The sequence below is a fragment of the Felis catus genome, chromosome A3 (assembly GCF_018350175.1).
Source record: "Felis catus isolate Fca126 chromosome A3, F.catus_Fca126_mat1.0, whole genome shotgun sequence".
Taxonomy (NCBI): Eukaryota; Metazoa; Chordata; class Mammalia; order Carnivora; family Felidae; genus Felis; species Felis catus.
This window is the reverse complement of record NC_058370.1, coordinates 67,427,470-67,450,930: the sequence shown is the minus strand read 5'-3', so window position 1 is coordinate 67,450,930 and position 23,461 is coordinate 67,427,470. Positions and strand designations below refer to the sequence as shown.

Genomic DNA, 23,461 nt, shown 5'->3' with positions numbered 1-23,461 from the left:
CTAAGCCTTGGTTTTCTCATCTGTATAATGGAGATGGTAATAATGTGCGAGCTTTAAATGAGGTAATTGTGCGTGGCACCTGCTCAATCAGTGCTCACTGTTACCATCACCCCCACCCCAACCCCAGAAGGGTGAGCAGATAAGTGGTAGGCTGAGGCCAGTCAGGGACTAGCGAGCCTGTTGTTCTCGGCTTCCCACCCGGGCTCGTCAGAGCTGGCCAAGACCTGGGCTGGAGGAGTAGGGGTCTGACCACGGCTGACACAGTCAAGCCTAGGGTTGGAAGATGGAGGCCAGATTGGCCAGGCCCAGGGCTCTGCAGCCCAGCAGGGTTCCATACACCTCGCTTGGCACCTCATTCTCTGGAACCTGGAGATCGGAATCTGTGTTTCCCAATAGTTCCACGTTTCAAAGCAAGTTTACTCTAGCCCGAGACAAACGCGGGTGTGGCGGTTCCTTACATTCAAAACGAAACAAAAGAAAAGAAAACAAAGAGAACCCCCGCCCCCAACCCAGGAAGGCCTGCGGACTTTTCCCAGGCAAAAGTGCAGTGGGAGAGGAGCGGGTTCCTTTGCGGCTGCTGCCCGGCTCCAGAGCTTAGGAATACAGCCTCTTGGTGCTCCGGTTCGGGGTCCTGAGCCTCCAAGGCACCGGGGCCACAGCAGTGGGGTTCGCCCTGCCCAGCTCAGGTCCCAACCGAGTGCCCAGTCGGCTCCAGGGCCGGGGAAGGCGGGAGCACAGCAGAGCTGCCTGCGCCCCGCCCCGGGAAGCACCCGCTCCCCCTGCCGGAATCCCGGGAATGTCGCCGGTCCGGAAAGCAGCTGGACGGCCTCTGGGCAGAGGGAGAGGTCAAACCTGGAATTTTCTTGGGCGCTTTTTCACAATATCCCCCCAAGCGTTTCAGTCCCATGACGTAGAAACCCACGGGGGGACGAAAAGAAAGCTGCCTACTTTTTCTCCGGGAAGACTTAGTCGCAGCAAAGGCACTCAGTCCCGCTCGTAGTCCCCCCAGATGCCTTTTTCAGGCTCGAAAGATCCCTTTGTGTCTGAGAGAGGAAGCCCTTTCTCGCTTGGAAACCGACAGGGCCACCCCCGGGCATGCGTTTCCAGCTGGATTGTCGCCATCTCGTGGCAGGATTGGGTGGCCACACTGGTGCATAGGCCAGACCACCCTGCCTACGACTTTCTTGGGTCTCCAAGTACCTTTCCTTCTTTCCCCAACCAGTTAGCAATGGACATTTAAAAATCATGTTCTCAGGGCATAGGAGTTGAAGTGTAATGCCTGTGTCCTCTCCACCTTCCAATTGCGTGTGCATGTGTCTTCCTAACGGCAACCAAGCGTTACTGGAGACTCCAGGAGAGAGCAGATGCCTTACTGAGGGGTTCTGCCTCCTGAGGCACCATGAGCAACTAGAACGAGGGGCCAATCCCCCACCAATTTCCCATGATACAAACTAATGATTAAGAAGACAGAGACGCACACTGTCTTGTTCCCACTGGTTTGTAATGTTATTATACTTGATGAGTATTATTAAAGGACCCCTGTTATTAAAGACTCCCTATTATTATTGTTATTATTATTATTTAGCATTTATAATATATTCTGTATTTTCAAAGCACTCAAAGACTATTATCTCCGCCAGCTTTCCAAACACTCCAGAGAGGCAGTCTTCACTTTATAAAATAGGGAAACTGAGGCACTGTCATTAGTGCAAAGTTGATGGATTGATGAGTCAACAGTAGTCATTTCTTCCCAGATGATTATTGTCTTACTCCAAAGTGTCATAGACGCCAGTAGATGGTAAATAGACACCCTAACTTGGGAAACTAGTTCTCTCACCCACTTTTATGACCCATTGTAATCACATTAGAAACCCAGTCCCAGGAGTTTAAAACTTCCAAGTTATGTGTTCATTGCATTGAGCATATGGATGATGTTAATTGTATTTTATTTTAATTTTATAAGTCAAACACAACCCATTAAAAAAAAAGCAGGGATGTTGCAATCAATAAACCAGATGTATCTTGATTTGGAGAATAAATTGGTTTTCAAGACAAATACCCCATTCATTAGACACAACAAGCATAAAAAAGACCAATAAAAACCAATCATCTTATTTTAGTGTCTATTATCCTTTCAGAGACAAGAAAAACTATTTTCTACTTTCAGATTTTGTTTCTTCTTTCCAAAGATTTCAGTCTTATCAGTAGCCACACTCATATTACCACAGTACCTTAAGTTCCTTCAATAACAGCTTTCTCTCCAAAAGCAACAACAAAATAAATTACCTTGCTCTGCTCATAGAAAGTGCTCCTCTTCTTCCTCCCACCCCCTCACAAAGAGAGAGAGAGAGAGAGAGAGAGAGAGAGAGAGAGAGAGAGATCCTGTCATTCTAGAAGTTTCCAATGGAAAGCTTTAGGCTTGAATTCAGAGCTGTGTCATGGTTGAGGCGAAGGAGAGTTTGAGAGACTTGTTCTACCATCAGTTGCTGAGTTAGCCTAGCCCCCCGCAAAGATACAATGTTGAGGAAGCTTGTCCTGGGAGCCTTCCCATAACCTTTAATGTTCTCTTTTTACCCAGTTCTTACCCAAAATAATAAATATCTAGATGTGCATCTTTTAAAGAAGTTAAGGGAGTTATTTGTTAGTTTGGGGTCTGTCAGGTCGGCCTTCTCAACCTTTCTTTATATTCATTCAAGGGGTTCATTTTCTCAGAAGGAATGTATTTATAAATTGTATTAATAAATAGCTACAGTTAGTAGACCTATGATCAATTATTAATCCTCTGCAGCAATCCTTTGAAGTAGATTTTCATTGTCCCCATTTTACAGGTAAGAAAACTAAAGTTCAAAAAAGCTCAGATAACCTGCCCATAGTCCCACAGCTAGGGAAGAGCCAGGATGGGTATACAAGGCTGCAACTTCTGTACACACAGAAATATGGAATTACTTACACTCACGGGAGTCCTTCAGGCAGGAAAACAAGACGCAGGAGTGTGATAGGTATGTAGGAAATAAGTTAAAAAATAATAGAGTGACAAAACATTCCCAGTCAGTAGGGAAAGAGTCCTGTGTACATACCCACCATTTACTGTGTCTATAGAGTGGACTCCTATAGGGCCAGATTGTAGGAGTTCAGTTTGGCAGCCAACCTCATCTTTTTGCTTTCCCTCTTAGGCCAGCTGGACAAGGTGGGATAGAATGATTAGTCAATGGAGAAGCACATGACTCTCCAAACTCTTTCCGACTCCACCTTCCAGCCAGTGGAGAGGAAGGTTCTTCAAGGAGATTCCAGCCTTTGCCAGATACAAAGAGAGTCCAAAGCCCTAGGCAATCCCAGTTGAAAAACAAATATATAGGCGTTTACTAGTGTGGTAAATGGGATTTTTCTGGGGGGAGGAGGATACACTGAGAAAGAAAGGGTGACATAACAATGGGGGAGGCAATTTCCACTCAATCGTGAGATTTAAAAAATTGGTTGGGAATTGTTAGACAATATAGAATGGTGTTTGAGAGTAGTTTTCTGGAGCCAGGCTGTCTGGATTGAAATACCAGCTCCATCATTTATTAGCTGTGTGAACGTCAGCCAGTAATTTGGCCTTTTCTATGCCTTGGTTTCTTCATCTGTAAAACAGGAGTGATTATAGTATCTGCCTCCTAAGGTTGATGTGAAGATTATGTAAATCAATGTATATGCTTAGAACAGTGTCTGGTCCATGGTACGCACAAATATTAGTTTCTATTATCATTATAGTGGAAAGAAACTTTTCAACCAAACTTATCTGTGCTCCTAACACTGCTGGGTGATCCTAGGTAATTTATGCAACCTCTCAGAGCTTTACTGTCCTCATCTATAGCATAGGGTAATAACACGATCTTGTGAGGCCATTGTGAGGATTAAGTGAGTTATGCATAAAAATATTCATCATAATTTTGGTAATAAGTAGTGATTTAGTAAATTCCCATTTCCTTCCTTTCTTTGATTTAGCATTAATGATTTTTTTTTTTTTTGGTGTGTTTAGTGGTGGGAAGAGAATAGTAAAATTGAAAATATGCGTAATCGAGAAATATATCTTATAATTAAACTAAATTGAAATATAAATTGAAATATATGTTATGATTAAAAAGAGAACTCTTTGCCTTATAGGGGTGTCACAGCACCTAGATACAACATGGCAACCAAGCAAGGCTATTCCTCAGGAAAACTGTAAGGTATGTCAACAGCAAGTCTATCTTCCCTTTTCCGTGCAGTGTTTTCGTCAGGTTCAACCTTGCCTCTTTCCAGACTGTCTGACAGCAGAATCTTGGGTAGAAGAGGGGGAGTAGGGTGAGGAAAGGGACTTGGAATGACTCACTGAGGGACTACGATGTTCACCATTGCTTTAGCTCCTTTCCCTTTTTCCTGAAGCCACAGTCAGCGGGGCTGAGGTGGAAGGAGAGGTTCAGTTTGGGCTAGTGACTCTCTGAGAAGCCCTGGGTCAGGGTAGGGTAGTTACCTACATCCCTGTTCCTCGGAAGACAGAATCAGCAACATCTAGGAGCCTGTTAGAAATGCAAAAGCTCAGGTCCCACCCCAGGCCTACTGAATCGTAACATATGACAAGATTCCCAGGAATTTAGATGCACATCTAAGTTTGAGAAGGACTGAGCTAGAGCCTATGGAGTCTACTGTAGCCGCTGATCTGATTGGATGGCTGGCATTGGGACTTTTACTTCAAATTGTGTATCTCTTTTTCATTTCCTCTTTCCTGAATCCACACTGTGTGCTTTATAAATGGAGATGACAATGGCCTACTATGGCAAAAGTGGCTACTTTAATCGATCAGAACTCTCAAGAGGCCCAGAAGTGGAAGATGGTCCAGATGACAATTGAAAACTCACTTTGGAGGCAAGTAGGGTGGAGAGAGCAAAGATCTGTCAGTCAGGTGGTATCTATGGAGTACTCACTGTACGCCAGGTCCCTACTATGTGCAAGCACTCTGGGTGACACAAACAAATAGCACGGTGCCATGGAAAGCACTGGACTGGAAGTGTTCAGGGGATTGGGGACCGGGTCCAAACCTCCCTTTTAAGTAGCTGGGCAATTCCCCTTACCGCCCCCCCTCCCCCCGCCAGCATCTTTGTTTCCCATCTGAAAAACCCACGAGTCAGATTAGAAGACCCTAAATTCCCATCCAACTCTAAAAGCTCTGTGATTCCAATAATTCCAGCCCCAAAACCTTAGTCTAATTTGGTGGACAAAATGATTTTAAATGATTACACATGAAACAGAGAGCAACCCAGGACAGGATGTGATTAAGAGCTGAGTTGTACGGAACTGGCAGCGTAGGGATTAAGGACTCCTGGAAGCGGTGTGTAAAGAGCAGGGTCTGGAACCTCCTTAAACTCCTCCCCTCGGTCCCAGAGCCAATACAGAAGGGGGCGGGCTGGACTTTCACGCTAGGCCACAAGGTGTCGCTGTCATGATGTGAAATCCATGGCTGGCAGGGATGCTTCCTGGGAAAACCTTTGCTGCCCATCTGGGTAAAGGGACAACGCTAGCTTCCAGACCTGAAAACACAGGTTTCTAAGGGTGCTGAGCAGCTTAGAGCACACGGTTGTCTTTTGTCTAAGCAGAAATCAGTGTGTACCCTCTACCCTGCCCAGATTGACTCAGACACCACAAAAGAAGTGACAAGCAAGAATGTCAGTGCAGGACGCATAAAGGAGCCCACCTCCTTACACACGCGTGCGCACACACACACACACACACACTTTTTGGACATCGAGGTATCAGGACCACCCCCCTTCCTTCCCACACTGGGTCTCTACCGCACAGGTCAGCTCCTTGCTTGCCCAGAAGGAAACAAGGAATACTAGCCTAAACCAGAAGCCTTCGCTTCACTTGCTCACCCCCAGGAGAGTTTGCCCTGGCGGTGGAGACAAGAGGCTTCAGCACAGAAGCCTAAGACTCTAGGCTAGTCACTGCCCTGGAGTGAGCAGTGTCCACCCCAAAGCCAGCAGCACTCAACATTCTCTCCATGTCATTTCCCTCGAAAGGGGGATGTGTGTGAGTGAAAAGTAGTGTTTTTTAAGGCTCTACTATGTGCTGAGCTCTGACCAAGGTGCTTTACATATATTGCTCATGGGTCCACTTCCTCTGCACTGGTTCCCACTACTCACTCTCACTTTGCCCCCCTGAAAAACAACACAAACAAACTGAAAACCTCTAAATCTCCTAGGGAAATAACCAACAGTTACTCTGATGTGTAGGCGAAAGTGCACAGAACTTGCAGCCCCCACACCTTGGACATTTTCAGTTCTGTTTCTTGACAATCATGTGACAATACATATATCATTTAACCTTTCTGAGCCTCAATTTCCACATCTGTAAAATAAAGCAAAGTTATATAGAAACAACTTTTTTGTGTTTAATTTTGTTGTTTTGATTTTTTTTTCTTGAGGTATAATTTACATACTACAAAGTGCACATATCATCAGTGTATAGCCCATTGAATTTTCAGGCTAACCATCCCAACACCCAGACTAAAAACAGAACACTGCCAGTATCCCAGAGCCCATTACCCCCTCTTCCAGTCACTAACCTTCCCCCCTCCCTCCCACCAAGGTACATACTAGTCTGACTTGTAAGAACACAAATTCGTGTTTGCTATTTTTATATTTAATATAAGTGGAATCATACAATATGTACTCCTTCATTTCTGGTTTCTTTCACTAAACATCTTGTTTTTACAGGTAGCAATAGTTTGTTTTTTATTTTTGGAAGTGGCGGTGGGGAACATAAGCAGGCGAGGGGAGAGAGAGAAGAGAGACAAGTGGGCTATGCTGTCAGCATACAGCCTGACGTGGGGCTCAGACTCACAAACCATGAGATCTTGACCTGAGCCAAGGTCAAGAGTCAGATGCTTAACCAGCTGAGCCACCCAGGCACCCAATGGTTTGTTCTTTATACTTGCTGTATAATATTTCACTGTGAATATACAACAATTTATCCACTCTATAGCTGATGGATATTTGGGTAATTGCTTGTTGGGGGACTATCATAAATAGTGCTTCTCTGAACATTCTAGTATCTCTTTCTCTTTTTTTTTTCAATTTTTAAAATCGTGGTTAACATGAAATTTACCACCTTACCCATTTTTAAGCGTGCAGTTCGGTGGTATTAAATACATTCATAATTTTGTGCAACCATCACCAAAAAACATCTCCAGAACTCTTTTCATCTTATAAAACTGAAACTCTATACCCATTAAACACTAACTCTATTTCCTCCTCCCTCCAACTTCTGGTAGCCACCATTCTATTTTGTGTCTCTATGATTTTGATTACTCTGAGTACCTTATATCTTTTGGTGAACATTTTGTATTCATTTCTGTTAGACACAGTATCTGTTAGACTAATATCTCTCATGAATGTAAATGCAAAAATCCTCAACCAAATATCAGCAAGTCAAATCCAACAATGTAAAAAAGAAAGACATTCTGCAATTAAGTGGGATTTGTATCAGGTATGTGAAGCTGGTTAAACATTCAAAAATCAATGAATGTAATAAATCGTATCGGTAGGTTCAAGAAGAATACATCACATGATCATATCAACAGATGCAGATAAAGCATTTGACAAAATCACATTCATGATAAAAACTTTCAGTAAATTAGAAATAGAGGGAAACTTCTTCAACTTGATAAGGAATAGCCACGACAAATCGATAGCTAACATCATACTTAATCGTGAGAAGCCCAAAGCTTTACCACTAGTATCAGGAACAAGGAGCAATGTTGTCCTCTCTCACCCTCTCCCACTACTTTTCAACATCATACTGGAAATTCTAGCTAATGCACTAAGACAAGAGAAGAAAAGGAAAAATATGTATGTGTGTATATATATATATATATATGGAAGAAATAAAACTGTCTTTGTTTGCAGATGACATGATTGTCTATGTAGAAAATGTCTATGTAGAAAATCTGAAGGAATCAATAAAAACAATCCTGGAACTAATAAGTGATTATAGCAAACTTTTAGGATACAAAATTAGTTTACAAGTCACTTTTGTATATACCAGAAGTGAAATAGTGGAATTTGAGATTAAAACCACAATACCATTTCCATTAGCATCTCTCAAAATGAATTGCTTAGGTATTTATCTAACAAAATATGTATAAGATCTATATGAGGAAACCCATGAAACTGTGATGAAAGAAATCAAAGAAGAGCTAAATAAGTGGGGAAATATTCTATATTCATGGGTAAGAAGACTCAGTATTGTCAGTATATCCGTTCTTCCCACTTTTATCTGTAGATTCAATGCAATCCCACTCATAAGCCCAGCAAATTATTTTGTGGATATTGACAAATGGATTCTAAAGTTTATATGGAGAAACTGAGACCCAAAATAGCCAACACAGTATTGAAGGAGGAAAACGAAACTGGAAGACTGACAAGACCCAAATTTAAGACTAACTGTAAAGCTACAGTAATCAACACAATGTGGTATTGGTGAAAAAAATAGACAAATTGATCAGTGGAACAGAATAGAGAGCCCAGAAATAGATCCACACAAATGTAGTCAATTGATTTTTCACAAAGAGCAAAGACAATACAATGGAACAAAGACAGTTTTTTTCAAAAAATCATCCCAGAACAACTGGATAGCCACATACAAAAACATGAATTTAAATGCAGACTTTATACACTTCCTAAAAATTAATTCAAAAGGGTCACAAACACACAACTATATGAAACACACAACTATAAAACTTGTAGAAGATAACCTAGGAGCAAATCCAGATGACCTAGGGTTTGGCAACAACTTTTTAGATGCAGCACCAAAGGTGTACTCTATGAAAGAAAGAAATGTTAGGCTGGATTTCATTAGAATTAACAAAAAAATTCCACCCTGTGAAAGATATTGTCAAGAGAAGCTACAGACTGGGAAAGATGATTGCAAGAGACATATCTGATAAAAAACTATTACTCAAAATATAAAAATGATTCTTAAAACTCAACAGAAAGAAAAGTAACAAAATGATTTTAAAAATAGGCCAAATATCTCAGAAACACCTCACCCAAGATGTACAGATGGTAAACAAGCATATGAAAAGGTGTTCTACATCAGATGTCATCAGGGAAATGCAAATGGAAACAACAATGAGATATCCCTATACTCCTGTTAGAATGACCAGATGAAACTGGCCCAAACTATATTACAAAGCTATAGTAAGCAAAACAGTATGATATTGACATGAAAACAGACACATAGATCAGTGGAAGAGAATAGAGAGCCCAGAGATAAACCTATGCATATATGGTTAATTAATTTATGACAAAGGAGCCAAGAATACACAATGGGGAAAGGATAGTCTCTTAAATTGTGTTGGGAAAACTGGACAGCCACATGCAAAGGAATAACACTGGACCCCTATCTTACACTATACACAGAAATCAACTCAAAATGTACTAAATACTTAAATGTAAGACCTGAAATCTTAAAGGTCCTAGAATAAAACATAGGTGATAGACTCCTTGACATCAATCTTGGCAATGATTGTTTGGATCTGGCCCCAAAAACAAAGGCCTAAAAGCAAAAGTAAGTAAGTGAGACTACACCAAATCAAAAAGTTTCTGCACACTTTGAGGCACCTGAGTGGCCTCATTTGGTTAAGTGTCCAGCTCTTGGTTTTAGCTCAGGTCATGATCTTATGGTTTATGAGATTGAGCCCCATGTTGAGCTCTGCACTAACAGTGGGGAGCCTGCTTGGGATTCTTTCTCTCTCTCTCTCTGCCTCTCCCTTGCTGGTGCTCTCTCTCACTCTCTCTCAAAATAAATATAATAAACATTAAAAAAAAAAAGCTTCTGCACAGCAAAAGGAACCATCAACAAATCAAAAGGCAACTTACAGAATGGGAGAAAATATTTGTAAATCATATATCTGATAAGGGTCTGATATCCAACATATGTAAAGAACTCATACAACTCAACAGAAAAAAAAATCTATTAAAAATAGCCTGAGGACCTGAATAGACATTTTCCCAAATATATACAGATGGCTAGCAGGTAACATAAAAAGATGCTTAACATCACTAATCAGCAGGGATATGCAAATTAAAACCATGATTAAATATCACCTCATACCTGTCTGAATGACTAGTATCAAAAAGACAAGGAATAATAAGTGTTGGCAGGGTTATGGAGAAAAAGGAACCCCCATGCACTTGTTGCAGCCGCTATGGGAAACAGTTTGGAGGTTCCTCAAAAAATGCAAAATAGAATTACCACATGATCCAGCAATTCTACTTCTGGGTATTTATCCAAAGAAAGTGAAATCACTATCACAAAAAGATATATTTGCACACACCATATTCCTTGAAGCATTATTTACAATAGCTAAGACATGGGAACAAATTGAGTGTTCTATGGATGAATAGACAATGTAAATGTGATATGTATAATAGAATATTATTAACCCATAAAAAGAAGGAAATCCTGCCACTTGAAACAACATTCATGGACCTTGAGGACATTATGCTAAGTGAGATGAGTCAAACAAAGACAAATATGAATTATCTCACTTATCTATGGAATCTAAAAAAAAGTAACTCATCAGTACAGAGAACAGATTGGTGGTTGCCAGAGGTGGGATAGAAGATGGGAGAAATGGGTGAAAAAAAAAAAAGGAATAGCCAACAGAACACTGATATTAAATTCTGGCAGGGATGTGGAGCAAGAGGAACTCTCACTTATTACTGGTGTAATGCAAAATGGTACGGCTACTTTGAAAGACAATTTTGTTTGGTGATTTCTTACCAAACTAGACATACTCTTACCATATAATCCAATAATCACGTTCCTTGATATTTACCCAAGGAAGTTGACAACTTAGGTTTATACAAAAACCTGTATATGGTTGTTTATAGCAGCTCTATTCATAATTGCTAACCTTGGAAACAACCAAGATGTCTTTCAGTAGGTGAATGGATAAACAAATTGGTACATCAGACAATGGAATATATTCAATCTAAAAAGAAACAGCTACCAAGCCATGAAAGGATATAGGGGAAACTTAAAATGCATATTACTAAGTGGAAAGAAGCCAATCTGAAAAGGCTGCCTACTGTATGGTTTCAAGCATAATACATTCTGGGAAAGGCAAAACTATGGAGACATTAAAGAGATCAGTCATTGCCAGGGGTTTGTAGGGAGGGAGAGATGAATAGGTGGGGCATAGAGAATTTTTAGGGCAGTGATACAACTGTATTTTACTGTAATGGGGGATATATACCCTTACAAATTTGTCCAAGCCCATAGAATGTACAGCACCAGAAGTGACCCCCAATGTAGACTATGGACTTTGGGTGACCATGATATGTTAATGTAGGTTCATTAGTTGTAACAAATGTGCCATTCTGGTGTGGGAAATTGATAATGGGGGAGGCTAAGCACGTTTGGGGGCAGGAAAGTATATGGGAAATCTGCATACTTTCTGCTCAATTTTTCTGTGAACTTAAAACTGCCCTAAAAATAAATTAAATATATGTATAACACTTAATGCCTGGTAGGCTTCATTGCACATAGATAAGGTGGGGGGAACCAGCTATTTCTCTGGGAAGTTCCCATATATCAGTCTGTGGAGCAGTGTTTCTATAGTAAGTTTCTCTAGAAAAGAATCCCCCAATCTCCCATTGAGATGGCATTATGCCAGCTGTCAGAGTTTTGAAAGTAGGAGGAGGGAATGGAACTGAGGATGGAACTACTCTTTCAACTTGTCCTCTTGTTTTCATTGTCACACCTCACACTCGCCTTCATGTTTCTTGTGGATTTCCAAGTTTTTATCCCCTTCTCCTCAGTGTTCCTTTCTGAGAGTCACAGCTTTCTGCACTGTGCAATCAATTATGTTTCCTCCATTATCTTTCTAACTTGCAAGAAATTGGTGGAATCTCTTGTGTGCTAGTCCCTCCACTTCCTCTTTTTTTTGAATCTTTATTTAACTTTTATCTCAGTGGCATAATTAGCCAATCTTCTCACCCGCCATAAATCAGTATGTCACTCTACATTCCTCTTTTTCCCCTCACTCTCACATCCAATTTTTCATCAAGTCTAATTGATTGTTATATTTCAATTATCTCCTGCATACATATCCACCAATACCACTTTAGATCTAGCCCTCCCCCTTGGACCATTTGAAAAAAAGAGATTGTAATCTAAGGGTAAGAGAAAGTCCTGAAGTGAGTATTTGCCTTTGTGTTTCAGTCCTGACCAGGAGAACGTGCAGCAGTGTGAATGTTCCTGGCCATTTATTTGGCTGGTGTTCTCTAATAGAGAGATGGTTGTTATGGCAAAATAACAGTATTTCTTGGGATAACTCCTTCCTTTTATCCTGACCTTCTGTGCTTATCAAAGAATTTCCTGGAATGAATGTTATTTCTCACTTTCCTTCCTTCTGAGAGGAGTCTGGGTTGTACTATTGGTAACTATTACCAAAAATTAACCAATAGGTCTTGTGATTGGAAACCATGGAACCTGATTACCATTGAGAGAACTGCATCTGTTTGATGTGATAAGCGAAGGCCCAGGTCCTAAGTCCATGATCACCCCAGAAAGTTCTGATGCTCTGGGGAAATGCAACTGTCCAGCCTCTCCCTCACCCTCTACCATATTCTGAAACAGCCTCTCCCTCACCCTCCACCATATTCTGAAACAGAACTCACCATACTTTCCGTGTTACCCAATATATTATCAAAGGATAGGCAGCATGGCTGCAATACAGGCAATCGAGAAATAAGCTGAGAAAATCTCATTATGTCAGACTGATGACTTCTTCTTTAGTAAGAAAATAGGTAGAGCCAAGCACTCACACACACACACACACACACACACACACACACACACACACATGCACACACCGTATTATCTGTGTATATACACATGCACATAGAGAATTCATATTTATATTTGTATCTCTAAGCTCTTCCATCACAACACATTCCTAAAAACTAGGACTCCTTTGGCTCTACTGGTTGCCAAGGTGATTCTTGCTGGAGTAAACACAGTTTTGCTGGTCGACTCAAACAGAGAGAGCTTCATTTAGGACACTTCGGGCTCTCTGTTAAGATCCCTCCCCTTTCCTGAGGTCCTTCTTCCTGCCCACTCCTTCCCCAGTGCCAGGAAGAAATGCACACTGCCAGCTGCAGAGCTGGCTCAAGGTCTGAGGAGCTCTGTGTGGGAATCCTCAGTTAACACATGAGCCCAAAAAGCAACAGGAAAAAAATCTCAGTGCTCAGCTGAATTCCAGAAGCCTACTCATTCCAATACTAACAGATGAGTAGGAGAACAGGAAGGCAAGTGTCATGATCCCACCCCTCCCATTTTCCCTGGCTCCCTCTTCTGAACCTTCCAGCCTCCTCCTCCTCTTCCCCCAATTCCTACATCTGAGGCAACTCTGATCCTTCAGTCTGGAGACCCGGCATCTTTCACTTCTCAGTCTTTCAATGTTATGGTCTTTGAGCCAATGAAGGCTGGACTAAAACTCAAAGCAATTTTTTGAAAAGGATGTGATAAAAGAGCTTTGGAAAAGTTTAGTGTACCTTCCCAGGAAGACAGCAGTGCCTTAAAACAGCACAGTCTACATAGCCAGGGCATCCCTGTGAGTCCCTCTGACCTGGCCCAGGTGGCCAGAACAAGGAAGAAGGCCAACAGAGCCAGCTCCTCTCACATGTCATCCCTGAGCACAATTTTTGTCTCTAAACTCCAAAATTTTCATTTGTTCTTTTCTTTTCCCTTCCTTCCCCCTTCCTTCCCTCCCCCCTTTTCTTCCTTTCCTTCCCTCCCCTTTCTTTTCTTTTTCTTTCTTTCTTTCTTTCTTTCTTTCTTTCTTTCTTTCTTTCTTTTCTCTTTCTTATTTTCTCTGTCTCACTAATATGAAATGAAACAAGGGGACTTTCATTTTGAGGTCTGGCTGGGCCTTTGAATGTGCTCTGTTTCTCCCTAGATCACCCCAGAGGCAAAACTGTCTCTGCTGGTTTTTCCAAGAAATCCACTCATGCCAAATCTTGGTGAGTTTAGCCGAATTTTTATAAGATTTGGTGGGGTTACAAAAGAGGATCACATCACAAAATGAGGACTCTTTTCTCCTCTCACCAGCTGCTTCTCCCCTCTGCTCTCCCTCCTCTCTGCCTACCATCCCTCCAAATTCTTCCCATTCTCTTGTAGTGCTGACATCTGCCCCTGGGTGAGGATGAGGTGCTTGGGGGAAGGTAGAAAAGGAGTTACAGGTATATTCTACCCCAAATTTATATAAACATATCTGTCAAAATGCTCAGAAGAACAAATGCCTCTTTATTAACACAACTCACTCTCTTTAGAGCACAGTCATATTACAGATAGCAAATCTTTCCCCATGATATCAGGATATCTATGTATGTATGTATGCATGTATGTATGTATGTATCTATCTATCTATATCATGTTAGTAACACTAGAAATCACTTTTTCTGGGGGGCACCTGGGTGGCTCAGTTGGTTAAGCAGCTGACTCTTGATTTTGGCTTAGGTCATGATCTCATGGTTCATGGGATTGAGACCTGCATCGGGCTTCTTGCTGAGGTGGAGCTTGCTTGATATTCTCTCTCTCTCTCTCTCTCTGGCCCTCCCCCACTCACACACACTGTGTCTCTCTTTGTCTTTCAAAATAAATAAACTTAAAAAAAAGAAATCACTTTTTTTTTGTAGAGAAAGAGAAAATGAGAGGGTTAGGGATAGAGAGAGAGGGAGAGAGAGAATATCAAGCAGGCTCCATGCTCAGCTTGGAATTGACCTGGTACTCAATCTCATGAGATCATGACCTGAGCCTAAATGAAGAGTCAGATGCCCACTGATAGCCAGAAATCACTTTTGACTCCAGACCCAAATAGACACTGTAAGCCTCTTTCTTTTCTGGGGGCTTGCTTTTGTCTCCTTGGAGAATATTGTTCTTTTTTGGTCAGCGCTGCTGCTCTCCACTCTACTTCCTGGTAGCTGGAGCCACCTCTATACCTCTTTCTTGTCACCAAAGGCTGTCCTGCTCCCTGGGGCTTGCCTAGTGGTAAACCATGTGGCCCTTGTAGCCAGTGATATTTTCCTAATGTAGAGGGGGTTTCTCTGTCTCGCATTCAGGTTTGTGACTTTTATGGCTCTGGTTCTTAGACATAGGCCCTCCTGCTATAGCTCTTGTATGTGGCTCTTTTCTTTGAAGGATATCCCTCAGTGTTGCACACAAAATATTCCTTAATACCAATCTATATGCACTATTCCAAGGCCAAATCCTACTGCCCTGACTCTCTTCTAATTCAGTGTCATCCATGGCTCTTCTTGGTGTGTAGAGTGTGGGTGGAAGGATATAATACTGTTAATTCTTGTATCCTGGGCATCTCCCAAACCATCTACCTCAAAGCCTCCCTGCTTCTCCCAGAACTCCTGTGTTTGTTGGATCTTCATGCAAATAAAATTCTTTTTATTTTATTAAAAAAATTTTTTAGTGTTTATTTTTGAGAGAGAGACAGAGCACATGCAGTGTGAGAGGGAGACACAGAATCAGAAGCAGGCTCCAGGCTCTGAGCTGTCAACACAGAGCCCAACGTGGGGCTCGAACTCACGAATTGCAAGATCATGACCTGAGTTGAAGTCAGATGCTTAACTGACTGAGCCACCCAGGCGTCACATGAATAAAATTCTTTAAAGCCTATCCTGGCATTCTAGAACAGGGCTGTCTAATAGAAATGTGATGCAACTCCCATATGTAACTTTACATTTTCTAACAGCTACATTAAAAAAGAAAAGAAACAAGTGAAATAATTTTAATAATATTTAAAATACTATCATAGTGGGGCGCCTGGGTGGCTCAGTCGGTTAAGCGGCCAACTTCAGCTCAGGTCACGATCTCGCGGTCCATGAGTTCAAGCCCCGTGTCGGGCTCTGGGCTGATGGCTCAGAGCCTGGAGCCTGCTTCCGATTCTGTGTCTCCCTCTCTCTCTGCCCCTCCCCCGTTCATGTTCTGTCTCTCTCTGTCTCAAAAATTAATAAAACGTTAAAAAAATTAAAAAAAAATACTATCATAGTAACAAATTATCATCATAAAAGAATTTAGTGAATATTTTTGGTAATAAGTCTTTGAAATCTAGTATGCATTTTATACTTACAGCATATCTCAGTTCAGACTAGCCACATTTCAAGTGCTAGTTGCTGTCATATTGGACAGTACAGTCCTAGAGTTTCAAGGGTTGGTATAGAAATAGGTTCCTCTCATGTATACAAAATATGTACAGATGTATCAAGTACAAACTTCTCAGCTGAGCTTTTAAGGCCGTCTGTAATGGGCTCCGCCATTCCAGGCAGGCTGGTCTTCTTGTTGGTGCTCTTTACCTCTATTTATTTCTGCCACTATGCTTAGCCTTTGCTATTCTCCTAATGATCCTCTCTCTTTCCCCTTTGCTGTTCTAACTCCAAACCCGCTACACTTCCATTTCTTCCTAGACTACAGCAATTCCAATTGCTCTTTCTCACAGCTTTCTAAGTAAATCTTTGTAGGTGGAACCATCCTCTCCACTAAAACTGGAAGCCTTTTTAGAAAAGTATCCATATTATTTATAATACTTTTCAGTCACCCATATGGTTTGTCCTAGCACAGTACACACTAAAAATGCCTTAACGCTTAATAGGCTATTAGATATAGTTTTTATACCATTTCCTATGTACCTTGTCTCTCTAGTTAGATTGAAAACTCCTCCCAAACCATATGTTGGTTCTTTGTTGTTGTTGTTGTTTTTCAAGTGAGGTACAGTTGACACATAATGTTACATTAGTGTCAGGTATACAACATTGTGATTCCACAAGTCTGTATGTTATGCTGTGCTCACACAAGTGTAGCTACCATCTGTCACCATACAACCCAATTACCATACCACTGACTATATTTTTATACCGTACCTTTTATCCCTGTGACTTACTCATTCTATAACTGGAAGCCTGTACCTCCCAGTTTCCTTCACTCATTTTGCCCCTTTCCCCATGGCAACTGTTAATGTGTTCTCTCTATTTATGGGTCTTTTTCTGCTTTTTGTTTATTTGTTCATTTGTTTTGTTTTTTGGACTCCACATATAAATGAAATCATATGGTTTTTGTCTTTCTCTGACTGACTTATTTCACTTAGCATAATACCATCTAGGTCCATCCATGTTGTTGCAAATGGTAAGATCTAATTTTTTAATGACTAATATTCCATTATATATGTATACATGTATTTATGTATTTATGTATACATATATAAGTCTCCCATCTTTTTTTTTTTTTTAACGTTTTATTTATTTTTGAGACAGAGAGAGACAGAGCATGAACAGGGGAGGGGCAGAGAGAGAGGGAGACACAGAATCGGAAGCAGGCTCCAGGCTCTGAGCCGTCAGCCCAGAGCCTGATGCGGGGCTCGAACTCATGGACTGCGAGATCGTGACCTGAGCTGAAGTTGGCCGCTTAACCGACTGAGCCACCCAGGTGCCCCTATAAGTCTCCCATCTTTATCCACTCATCTATTGATGGACACTTACTCTGGCTCCATATCTTGGCTATTGTAAATAATGCTACAAACAAACATAGGGGTGTATATATCTTTTTGAATTAGTACTTTCATTTTCTTTCGGTAAATACCTAGTAGTAGAATCACTGAATCATAAGGTAGTTCTATGTTTAACTTTGAGGAACCTGCATACTGTTTTCCACAGTAGCTGTACCAAGTTACATTCCCACCAGTAGTGCACGAGGGTTTCTTTTTCTTTATATCATCACCAACACTTATTATTTGTATTTTTGATTCTAGCCATTCTGACAGGTGTTAGGTAATATCTCATGGTGGTTTTGATTTGACTTTCCCTAAAGATTGTGATGTTGAGATCTTTTCATGTGTCCATTTGCCATCTGAATTTCTTCTTTGGAAAATGTCTATTCAGATCCTCTGCCCATTTTTTAAACAGATTATTTGTTTTTTGGTATTGAGTTGTATAAATTCTTTATATATTTTGGATATTAACCCCTTGTTAGATATGTCATTTGAAAATAACTTCTCCTATTTAGTCGGTTGCCTTTTCTTTTGTTGATGGTTTCCTTCACTGTGCAAAAGCTTTTTATTTTGGTAAAGTCTCAATAGTTATTTTTGTTTTTGTTTCCCTCGCCTGAGGAGATATATCTAGAAAAATGTTCCTAAGACTGTTGTCAAATAGATTACTGTCTGTGTTCTCTTCTAGCATTTTTGTGGTCTCAGGTCTCACATGTAGGTCTTTAAACCATTTTGAACTTATTTTTGTAAATGGTATTTTAAAAAATGGTCCAGTTTCATTCTTTTCCATGTAGCTGTCCAGTTTTCCCAGAACCATTTATTGAAAGCGTTGTATATTCTTGCCTCCTTTGTTGTAGATTAATTGATCATATAAGCATGGGTTTACCTCAAGGGTTTCTATTCTGTTCTATTTATCTATGTGCCTATTGTGTGCCAGCACCATACTGTTCTGATTACTACAGTTTTGTAGTATATCTTAAAATCTGGAATTATGAAACTTCTAGCTTTGTTCTTCTTTCTCAAGATTCTTTTGGCTATTTGGGGTCTTTTGTGGTTCCATACAAATTTTAGGATTATGTGTTGCAGTTCTGTGAAAATGCTATTGGTGTTTTGATAGAGATTGCACTGAATCTATAAATTGCTTTGGGTGGTATGGACATTCTAATAATATTAATTTTTCCAACCCATGAGCATAGAATATCTTTCCATTTGTTTGTTTTGGTTCTTTTTTTAATCTGTCAAATCACTTAGCACAAATTCTTCCAGGATTTCAATATCTAAGTTTAGCCAAAATTGCAAAGTATTTCACAGATTAGTAGGTGTTTTTGCATACATAATCTTATTTGAGTCTCAAGACAACCCTTTGAGATAGAACTTACTGATATTATCATCACTTTATAAATGGTCAATGTGAGGCTCAGAGAAGGTGATTAATTTGCTTGAACTCACACAGCAGGGACATGCTAAAGAGTCCAAACATCTACTTACAAATGAGAAGCCTTGCTTTTCAAATCTGTGGTTATCACCTCTACCTCTGTCACACCCCACCCCTACTCCTTCCAAATCAAGGTGGAACCAGGAGTTTGGTTTTGCTTTATTTTAATAATTAATGTTCTCCAGGATATCCTTGAGCATCTGGTCCTGCTGCGTTCAAGAATAAACATTTGGGAACTACTCCTCAGACAATGCTATGTAGAGGGCAGCTCCCTTTTTTGCTCTTATGGGGAGAATTTCCAGGGCAAGACATCCTTGTAAGGGATCTCCCCACCTGCTTCTCTTCCCTGACCTGAAAAAAGAAAAGAATGTAAAGATTGTTAAATATGTGTGAATGAACACTGTTCAGTAATAGTTCTATCTAAATGTAAACTTTCATGATTATTGCTCCAACAATCCAGTGATAATAGTTCAGAACTTTGAGCCCACACATCCCCTCTCCACACAGAATGCCCCACACCCATTAAAAGCAGCATTATTAAAAACAGCAGCTACTGGGCGTGCTTGGAAATAAATCTTCTCAAGTAAATAACTTGGAATGTTTTTATTTTAGAATATCAAAGGGAGCCTGGACCACATTATGGCTAATTGACTACATATTTCCATGAGCAGAAATGAAGCTATATTTTAGTTATAAGGATACCAACCACATTGTCTTTAATACTGGTTACCAGCTTTTAAAAAAGAGATGAGAGAAGCAAAAAGTGAACTGCACACTGAATTTCAGCCTAACTTAAATCTTACCCCTAGTTCTAGAACAAGTTGGTAATGGGGGAATGTGGTGCATGCATTTTGGCCTAATTATAGCATTTGTAACCATGCTGCCATGGCCCTACCTTTGTGTAGATCTCTTCTGATAAGGAAATGTTCTAATGGACAATGTTCTCTCTCTCCTCCCTGGAGGGAGCTGATTAAAGTAGCCTAGATGACTAGAAAAACAGTGCATTCTGAAAGCTGAGCATACTGGAAAGAAGAGCCATTCCTGAAGAAACATTTATAACAAAGTTGATCTTTTAAAATGATTTGCATAATTGTTTTTGCGTTACATGTTAATTAGGCTTAACAAGCATTATTTATTTTAGAACCTAACCAAACATATCTGGGCTTAACTGAGAGAGAGAAATCCAAGAGGAGGGTGGAGAATTCCCAGTGTGGAGCCCTCCCTTGCAGCCTCTCACTGCCCATCTGTCTCAGGGGAAGGTCTGCAAATGAAGCCTCACCTAGCACCTTATCCTCCCTGTCTATCTCCTCCCTGTTTACTGTTAAGAAAATGGCTCAACTGGGGACTTCTAAAACCTCTAGGCTGTGGGTGGCCTTGATTAAATGCTCAAGGAAGACAAGAAGAGAGAGGAAAATCTTGACTGTCCAGAACACTTGGGTAATGAGTCTTACTGGGTGGTGGAAATTTCCCAGATAACTGAGCATTTGCTTCTTCAAGGCCTGAAGTTAACCATTTCAAATGGCAGTCTACATCAAATGTGTCACTCTTCCCTGAGTTTTTAAACAATAGACATAATTTAACATTTTCTTGACTGAGTCACAACAATTATACATTAACTTGTAATAGAAATACAATAGAAAGATGACTTCAGAGGTTGCTGAGCCTGTATGATGGTTTATTCCCATATTAAATGACTCAGATTTGTATATATGTAATTCCTTGTAATGACTTTTTGTAGTTTTTGTGAAACCTCCCTCTTTCTGGTCAGAGTACTAACCATGAGCAATCCTTTCCCCCTCTTTGAAGGGATAGTTTCAAAGAATAACTAGAATACCTGGAATAATGATGGTGTCTATATTGGGTGTAAAGTGGAGGTAAATAGGCTTTGATGGAGGACATAAGAGAGCAAATAGGACTTTCTGCCGAACTTCCTCACTGAGTTTTCTGTATGGTACGTTCTGTGTGGGAAGATTGTCAGAAAGCTGAATTCTGGAAAGGTGAAATGTTATTATAGCCACTCCAGGAAGTTGATTTGAAAACTCAGAGGGATGCTAAGGTGAGGTATGAATCTCCCTCACAGAATTTATAATAAAAATGATTTTTCCGAAGACAAAAGCAACATGTGCCAAGTTTAAAATATTTAAATCTTATAGATATACACAATGTGAAAAAGCAAAGCCCCTCATATTATCTACATTTCTACCACCAAATAACAACTTGTGAAAAGTACCTCAGTGTTTTTTTTTTCTATCCACATCCTAGCATATTATTATGACTTTTTTAAAAGATAAGTTTAGTATCATACACGACTTTGCTTTACAACTTGACCTTTCAACTTACCAGTTTGTCTTGGCTATCTCCTGAATTCTCTGCTGTTGGATATTTGGATAGTACCCAGTGTTTCAGGGTTGCAGGTAACAAAGAAATGGACATCTTTGTATACATAGAATTGAGTATTCAGGGAAAATAAATTCTTAGATGTAGAATTTGTCCTTTGTATTAATTTCCTAAGGCTGCTGTAACAAAGTACCACAAACTGAGTGGCTTAAAACAACAGAAATGTACTCTTTCACAGTTTTGAAGGTTCAAAATCCAAAACCAAGATGTCAACAGGGCTGGGCTTTCTCTGAAACCTATAAGGGTCCTCTTCCTTGCCTCTTCCTAGCTTCTGGTGGCTTGCTGGCAATCTTTGGTATTCCTTGGCAGAGATCGAGACTCTGATCTCTGCCTTCAATGTCACATGATATTTTCATGGCGTGTCTCTGTCTTCACATGGCAATCTTCTCATAAGGACACCAGTCATACTGGATTAGGACACAACCCCACTCCAGGATGACATCATCTTAACTGATGACATCTACAACCACTTTATTTCCAAATAAGGTCACATCCTGAGATGCTGGGGGTTAGGACTTAAAAAAAAAAAAGAAAAAAATATATATCTGTCTCTTTTTTTTCCTACGGGGAGGGGACACAGTTTAATCCATAACATCTTCAGGGCTTTCAAAATTTTAGTACATGCTGCCAAATTTTTTCCAAAAAAATTATGATTTTTGGATTTAGATTCTTACCAATAGTTGATGAGATAAGTCACAATAATTGTCAGTTATCTCATCTTTTCGTCCATTGGATATTATTATTTTTATTATTTTCTAATTTATGTGGAAAATTATAACTCATTATTTTATTTTGCATTTCTTTAATTATTAGTGAAATGAGGACATTTTTACTTGTTTTACTTATTGCTTGCATTTTTCCTGAGATTTGCCTCTATTATCTTTTGCCCATTTTTCTATTTCATCTTTTTATTATTGATGCATAAGTGCTTTTTGGTTAGTAGAAGAATCAATAAACTCTTTGCTTGTATGTGCATTCCTTCCAACTTTTTACTTCTGTCTTTGCACAGAAGTTTATTTTCTTATTCAGATATAATTGACATGTACATTGTATTTGTTTTAGGTATACAACATAATGATTTGGTGTATGTATGTATTGCATAAACAATAAGTTTAATTAATACCCACCACCACACATAGTTACAATCTTTTTTCTTTCAGTGAGAACTTTTAAGATCTACTCTCTTAGCAGCTTTCAAATATACAACATAGTATTGTTAACTATAGCCATCATGTTTACGTCTCAGGACTTAATTATCTTGTAATTGGAATTTGGTACCTTTTGAGCACAGAAGCTTATTTTATGTAGTTACTTTTCTCTATAAAGTCTAGGAATTTTTTCTTTTTTCTTTTTTTTTTAATGTTTATTTATTTTTGAAGGAGAAAGAGAGAGAGAGAGAGACAGTGTGAGCGCGGGAGGGGCAGAGAGAGAGGGACACAGAATCTGATGCAGGTTCTAGGCTTGGAGCTATCAGCACAGAGCCTGACATGGGGCTCGAACTCATGAGCTGTGAGATCATGACCTGAGCCAAAGTCAGACATCCAACTGACTGAGCCACCCAGGCGCCCCTATAGTCTAGGAATTTTCATGCTTAGAAAGGCTTTATCCATCCCAAGATTATAAAGATATATACCCATATTTTCTCGTAATAAAGTTATGACTTCATTTGTACATTTATATTTTTGGTCCCTTCAACATGTATTTTAGTATAAGGAATGAGGTGACAGGCTAGTATTACTATTTTCCCAAATGGCTACCAGTTGTCTCAAAACTATTTACAGATCTATTTTCCCCATAGATTGGAAATGATACCTACATCACATGTTGCAGCATGTGTCAATCACCACATGTTTGGGGGCCTATGTCTGGGCCATCCTATTCTCCTTCGCTGTCCTGCCAGTTTCTTGTTGAGTGGGACCACACAGTCTTGGTTAACTCCAATACATCCTAATACTGGTAGGGCTTGTTTCCCTCCTTTATTTTTCACAATTTTTCTGACTTTTCTCACTAGTTTATTCCTTTAGATTAAGTTTAAGTTTTATCAAGTTCTTTTA

At 40.1% G+C, this 23,461-nt stretch overlaps 1 protein-coding gene across 1 annotated transcript in view; it reads left to right on the top strand.

Moving 5' to 3' along the window:
• LOC109498160 (translation initiation factor IF-2-like) overlaps positions 1-23,461 on the top strand; it is a 243,517-nt gene that overhangs the window by 167,758 nt on the left and 52,298 nt on the right. The window contains exon 6 of the mRNA XM_045055102.1: positions 4,144-4,208. The gene's annotated coding sequence lies outside the window, so the exon portion shown is untranslated. The remainder of the gene's footprint in view (positions 1-4,143; positions 4,209-23,461) is intronic.